Below are 7,117 nucleotides of genomic sequence, written 5' to 3'. Positions count from 1 at the left end.
TAACTAATGTGTGAAGTTGAGAAGATATTCAAGCCAATTCCTACTCAAAAGCAGAAAGAAATAAAAGAAATTTTTTCTTTGTTGTTTTTCAAGTATTATTAGGATTTAGATCCTTTCTAGGAAAGACTTAAACCTAGTAGTATAAATACATGCTAGCTAGGGTTTATTAAGCAGAATAGAAAGAAAAACCTAAGAGTATTCCATCTTGCAACTTACTTTCTCCCTTGATGATAATAAAAGTGCCGGCCGTTCTCCGTGGACTAGGATTACATTGATTCGAACCACGTTAATTATTATATTTTTATCATTTATGCGCTAACAATTGGTATCAAGAGCCTACAGGTCATGAGATCTAGGAGACGATGAGACTATGGCATCTATGAAGTTTGAGGTAGCAAATTTTAATAGGGGAGTAATAACTTTAACATCTGGAAGATCAAGATCATGGCGTTGTTATGAAGAGAAGGATCAGTCTATGCTTTGGACAACTCGTATCCCAAAAATACTACAGAGGCCGAGAAGCAGAAGATTGAGATGGGTGCGTTTAGCACAATTCAATTATCCTTATCAGACAGCGTGTTATGTGAAGTCAGTACTGAGAAAACGGCTACGAGTTTGTGGATGAAACTTAAAGATCTCTACCAGAAGAAATCAGTAACAACTAGAATGTTGTTAAGGCAGCGTTTACACACCTCCAAGATGAAGACAGGTACAACTTTACAGGATGCATCTTGATTCTTTTAATAAATTGGCTATGGATCTTACTCATGCTGATACTAAAGTGGGAGATGAAGAACTACCATGCACTCTACTATTTTCATTATCACCGACATACAAAGACATAGTTAATTCAATAATGTACAGTAAAAAGGTGGTTACGTTACAGATAGTAAGACAAGTATTAAATTCAGATGAATTAAGAAACCATATCAATAATGGTGAGAAAGAGGACCATGGTGAGGGTTTGACGGTTAGAGATCGCTCTAGCCAAAAAAGGAGAGTCAAATTAGTAGCTAGGTCAAAGTCTAGGAAAATGGTGAGTAGGAAGGATGCTGAATGTTGGGGTTATTAACAAAAGGGTCACTTTGAGAGGGATTGCCCGAATAAGAAGACTGATAAAACAACAGCCAATGCATCTACGGTTTAGGTAGCTCAGACATCTAGAGAAGGTTATATGCTAGCTGCTTCAACAGATGACATTCAGACACACAATTGGATTTTACATTCAGCTTGTAACTTTCACATGTGCTTCAGAAAAGATTGGTGTACTAGCTACGAGCAGATGAGTGGGGTTGTACTTATGGGACAGATTCAGTATATGAAATAGCAGGCATTGGTTCAGCCCTTATACGCTGTCATGACGATATCATAAGAACATTGTCTAATGTTGGACATGTTCCCGATCTGAAAAAGAATTTGATCTCTTGTAGTACTCTTGGTAAGAGCGGATACAAGCATGCAGGTGAAGGTGGAATTTGCAAGGTGACCAAGGGTTCTTTGGTCATGTTAAAGGCCAAACAGGAGGGTGGTCTTTATGTACTTATGGGCAGCTATTATATCTCGGAGATTTCGGATTGTTGCATTGTGAGAAGCCTAATGCTAGTTTAAGGTGAATATAAAGTCCTTACGAGATTAAAGAGAGTATTAGATAGCTTAAAGTGCATATCATAAGATTTTGAAGTCATATGAATATGTGAAACTAAGTTTGTTGAAGGAAGTGAAGTGTAAGTCATGTTTGGAAAGGTTTTTGCAATATATGAGTTAATATTTATTTAGTAATGCCTTGAGGAGGAGCTATAGGGCCTCTTGTATGGTTAATGAAGTGTTATATAAGTGTTAATAAGGTTCTATAAGGATTGGAGGTTGGACGAATCGACAAGGGAAAGTTATTCGTCAAGGGAAAGTTTCAGAAATTTTTGGGTTGTACGACCACTTATACGGACCGTATAAGTTATATGGCCCGTATAAATGGCCTGTATAACCATGGCAGAGAAGGGTGTTTCCTTGATGGGATTATACGGTCCATTTATACGGACCGTATAAATGGTCGTATAATTGGTCGGGCAGCTTTGTTTTTTTTTATATATATATATATATATATATATATATATATATATATATATATATATATATATATATATATAGGGACGACCCTTGTCTTATTTTTCATTTCCCACTTTCCCCAAAACTCTTAAAAGCTCTAGAATTTTCCTCCTAGCATATTACCACAAACTCAAGGGAAATCAAAGATCAAAATAGCAAGAATCAAGATATCCATGTGTTGGAAGACTCACTAGGGTTAGTAGACTTCAAGAACTTCTTTGGTATTGAAGCTAGGGTTTTCATACAAGTTGGTCACTTGATCCAAAGCTCATTCCTTTGAAATAAAAGGTTAGTTTTCATGTCTATTTCATGTTTTTAAGCATGCTTGGTTGTTGAATGACTTGGGTGAGGGAAGAAAGTAGAAAATGAAGTTCAAATGTAGAATTAAGGATATTTTGAGTAGTAAATTAGCTTGAGATATGATTCTTAGAATGCTATGAGTATAATCTTATTATGAAGGGTATTAATGATGATAAGGAAGTGTTGTAAACAATTGTGCAAAGGGTTGGTATGAAGTTATTGATATAGGTTGAATATGAGAATGAATTTTGAGACTCAATTGAATATGACTACTTGATTATGATATTGTGGATGTTATTATAGTTTTTTGGGAGTTGTTTTGCAATATGGTGGAGGTCGATGAAATAGGAGAAATGCTGGCCAATTTTCGTTAACTCATGAATTATTCTAGTATGAACTTAAGAGTGTCTTTAAGACTTAACCTTGGTATGAATCCTTTTAAATGTAGATTTCTCAAGCTTTGGAGGTGAACATTAAGTAGTCAAGGAGACAAAAAAGTATGTAAGGCTAACCCTTCTTTCCTTAAGGCATGGTCCCATTTTTGTATACCTTCACGTGAATTCCATAATGTCTTCCAAGATAACTTCATTCCTAGAATCACTAAAGCTCATGATTCTTGATATTCTCACGATACCATTGGTCTCCATCCTATGATAGTTGATCCCTTAAGGAAAGATATAAAAAAAATGATGATGTTGATGATACTTATGTACTCCTATGTATATGTATATCTAAGTATGGTTATTATATAACACCGAGCTTATATGGCCGGGTATGATATCTATCGCGCGTGCACCACTGCAGTTGGGTACGGATAACACTGAGCCTTAGTAGGGCCAGGTATGTATAACACTGAGCCTTAGTAGGGCCAGGTATGTATAACATCGAGCCTTGTCATCGTCGGGTATGTAAAACACCGAACCTCTATGGTCCGGTATGGTACTACTATATATGTAAGTGTATGTAATGGAAGGTTCCCATTAGAAAAAGGGTAAGTAGATATGATGAACGTCGCTAGAGGTATAAATGGCTCTATCATCCTAGGACTCTTTTATCTTATGTTATTTTTCATGCTTCTATTATGCTATTGATTATGCCTTACATACTCAGTACATTGTTCGTACTAATGTCCTTTTGTTTGTGGACGCTGCGTCATTCCCGCAGTGGACGAGGAGATAGACTTGATCCTTGGTGCTTATTCGAAGATTCTTTGAGAGGAGCTCCATTTGATTCGGAGCTGCAACTGTTGGTACTATTCTTTTCTGTATATACACATGGGCATGGCGGGGCCCTGTCCTGTCTATATGATGTTACATGTTCTTCTTAGAGGCTCGTAGACAGTCATGTATAATAGATGTCTCTTTGCCTTGTCGGCTCATATTTTTGTATATCATTTTGTTAGCCTCGTCGGCTTGTGTATGTATATATGGGCATAGTTGTTGACGTTGATATAAAAGTGTTTTAACCATTAGAAATGATATTATTGAGGCATAGAGTTTGTAAATAAGCCATGTGGCTCGCCTAGATATGAATGTGAATGTACGACGAGAGGTGCTCGGGTGGGTCAGCTCCGGGTGCCCGTCATGGCCCTCCGATTGGGTTGTGATAGCAGCACCATTCTAGGTACTGTGAATGCTGCAACCTTATAGTTATCAGATGATGACAAGGCTAAGATGTGGCATATGAGATTAGGTCACATGAGTAAGAGGGGGTTGGTAATTTTGAGAAACCGAAACATTTTGAAAGGTAAGAAGATTAGTACACTTGATTTTTGTGAGCATTGTGTCCTTTCCAACTTGATTTTTGTGAGCATTGTGTCCTTGGAAAGCAGAAACGGGTCAGCTATAGCATGGGCAAGCACAAAATCGAAGGGGTGCTGGACTACATTCATTCAGATTTGTGGGGTGAATCTCAGGTTCCATCTAAGGGTGGAAAGAGGCATCTTCTTACTTTCATTGATGATTTTTCACGCGAGTTTTGGACACTTCTTAAAGGCTAAAAGTGATGTCTTTGAGAATTTCAAAAACAGGAAGACATTAATTGAAAATCAGTGTGGCAGAAAGATTAAGTGTCTTTGAACAAATAATGGCTTGGAGTTTTGCAATTACGAGTTTGACATTTTTTGCAAGATTCATAGTGTATTGAGACATAGAACTGTTAGGCATACACCCGATAGAATGGAGTAGGCTAAAGGATGAACCACCCTCTTCTTGAGAAAGCACGATGTATGCTCTCTAATGCCAAGTTGCCTAAGGAGTTACGGCAAAAGAAATAAATACTGCTTGTTATGTTATTAATCGTTCTCTAGGGTCGGCTATTGACTTCAGGTATGGTCAGGTAAACCGTCTGATTACTCGTCCTTAAGAATCTTTGGATGTCCCACATATTACCATGTAAGTAATGGAAAATAGAACCTAGAGCTTAAAAAGGTTTATTTATGGGATATGCTGAAGGGGTAAAAGGATGTAGAATATGGATTTTAGATCCTCTTAAGTTTGTAATCAGTAGAGATGTTACTTTTGATGAGTCCTCTATGCTTGATCCTAAAAAGGCTTCTATTGAGTTTGCAGGACAGAAAGGGGTGAAGCAACATTGTTCCATTCTTTCAACAGAAACGGTGGAGGAAAATGTGAAACTCACCGAGGAGGAAGATCAAGTGACTCAGATGGAGTCAGATAATGAAAAAGCTCACACAGTAGTACCTGAAGTTGAACCATACATTATAGCTACTGGAAGGGACAAACAAACTCTGAAACCTAATCCAAAATATTATCCTCAGCCTTCGCAAGCTAATCTTATGGCCTATGCATTAGTTACTGCTGAGGAGGAAATAAAGGATCTGGAACCCTCAAGCTATACATAATGTTACACCTCGAAAAAATTTCCATTAACGTACAGTGAATAGGCTGACGAAGGATAAGATGTATATGATGTTTGGGCAAGTAGGGGTAGTCCTTAATGGTCTAATTAAGATTTCAAAAGACATTTGAAGTAGGAGACGAAAGTTGGTGAGAAAGTGAGGTATATGTCATGTGTGAGCAAGATTTACGAGTATCGAATTGATGATGACTTAATGAAGTTTTGGAGAAGAGTTGTAATGCCCCTTGTATTGTTAATGAAGTGTTAAGAAGGTTCCATGAGGATTTAAGAACAAACAAATAAAGGAAATTGAGTTTATGGGAACTTTGGTAAAACTTGGCAAAATTTTTCGGATAAAATTTTTGGTCCACATTGGTGGGGGAATATCTCCTAGAGATATGAGGAGTTTTTGTGTGTTTCTTTTTTCCAAATTGAAGTTCATCAAGTCTAGTTTCCAACGCAACAAACCGTTCATCAATGTGAGGTCGGAGTAAAATGTTATGGCCATTCTACGACGGACTGTACGGCCCGAGAGAAATCCTACGGACCATTTGACGCCCCGTAGGACTTTTGACGGTCCCGTAGGAAATCCTACGGTCCGTAAAATGGACCCAGCCCGGCGTCAAATGGTCACGATGACCCATTTTATTTGGGCAGTTCTACGGACAATTTTGACGGTCCGTAGGAATTTATACGGCCGTCGAAATGGGCGTAAGAATACCCCGACGGGATCAGATTTCAAGTTATTAAAAGGAGACCCACATTCATTTAATTCATTTCATTTTTCATTCCACACAAAGTCAAGAACTCTCTAGAATATTCTCCACTCTTCACACAAGAAATCAAAGGAAATCAAAGATCAATACCAGAAATCAAGTGAATCAAGTGTAAGAAATTCATCAAAGTCCATCCAAGTCAAGAAATCCCAAGAAAAATGAACTAGGGTTTTTGTGTAAGGAGAGTATTACCACTCTCAAGGTTTATTCTACACCATCTAAGGTAAGTTTCATGACCTTTACATGCTATTTGAAGTATTTATACGTTGAAACACATGGGTTGTGGAAGAGTGCAATAAATGGGTCATCAAATGGATGAATAGTGTCATTATTGAATAGTAGTGGAATTAAATCATGGAGCGAGTATGTTGATGATATAAATGCGTTATAAATGACTTATAGAACATGAAATAAGCATTGGATACGAAAGAATGCGAAAGTGAATTTTAGTCATGAATATGGAGGGTTAAAGTAGAATTGTGAAACGCGAATTATGTAAATGAATGACGATTGTTGTTGGTGATATTGTGATGATATTACGGATGTTTGGGAGTTGATATAGAAAATGGAGGAAGTCATATAAACAAAGGAAATGCTGCCCAATTTTTCTCTGCTTTAAAACCGGGTCATATAATTGTGTAGCTAATGCCGATACGAATTCTCTTGAAGGTAAAACACATGTGCATTAAAGGACAACGAGCAAGCAATAGAATAGTCAAAGCGACAAAGGTATGTGAGGCTAGCCCTTTCCTTCTAAGGCATGAGTCCTATGGCATGAATTTCCTCTTTTACCATAAATGTTCCATCTCCAAGAAAGTTAAGAGCCCTCACTCACGAATAGCTATACGAGATAAGAGATATGAGATGAATGCGATAATGATGATAGTAAGCTAAAGGCTAGAAATGCTATAGTCTATGATACGATGCTCACCAGAAGCTAATGATGTAATATATGTAATCCAATGATGTTGATCATTATGTACACTCACCTTATGCTTGTTCCTTCAAGGTGAGCGAGAATACGTAGAATACTCGTAACGACGTCGGGGGTCCGACCTTACGTCGCCCCCGATAAGGTA

This window comes from Lycium ferocissimum, chromosome 7 (genome assembly GCF_029784015.1).
Source record: "Lycium ferocissimum isolate CSIRO_LF1 chromosome 7, AGI_CSIRO_Lferr_CH_V1, whole genome shotgun sequence".
NCBI lineage: Eukaryota > Viridiplantae > Streptophyta > Magnoliopsida > Solanales > Solanaceae > Lycium > Lycium ferocissimum.
The sequence above is the reverse complement of the archived record's forward strand: the minus strand, read 5'-3'. Positions refer to the sequence as shown.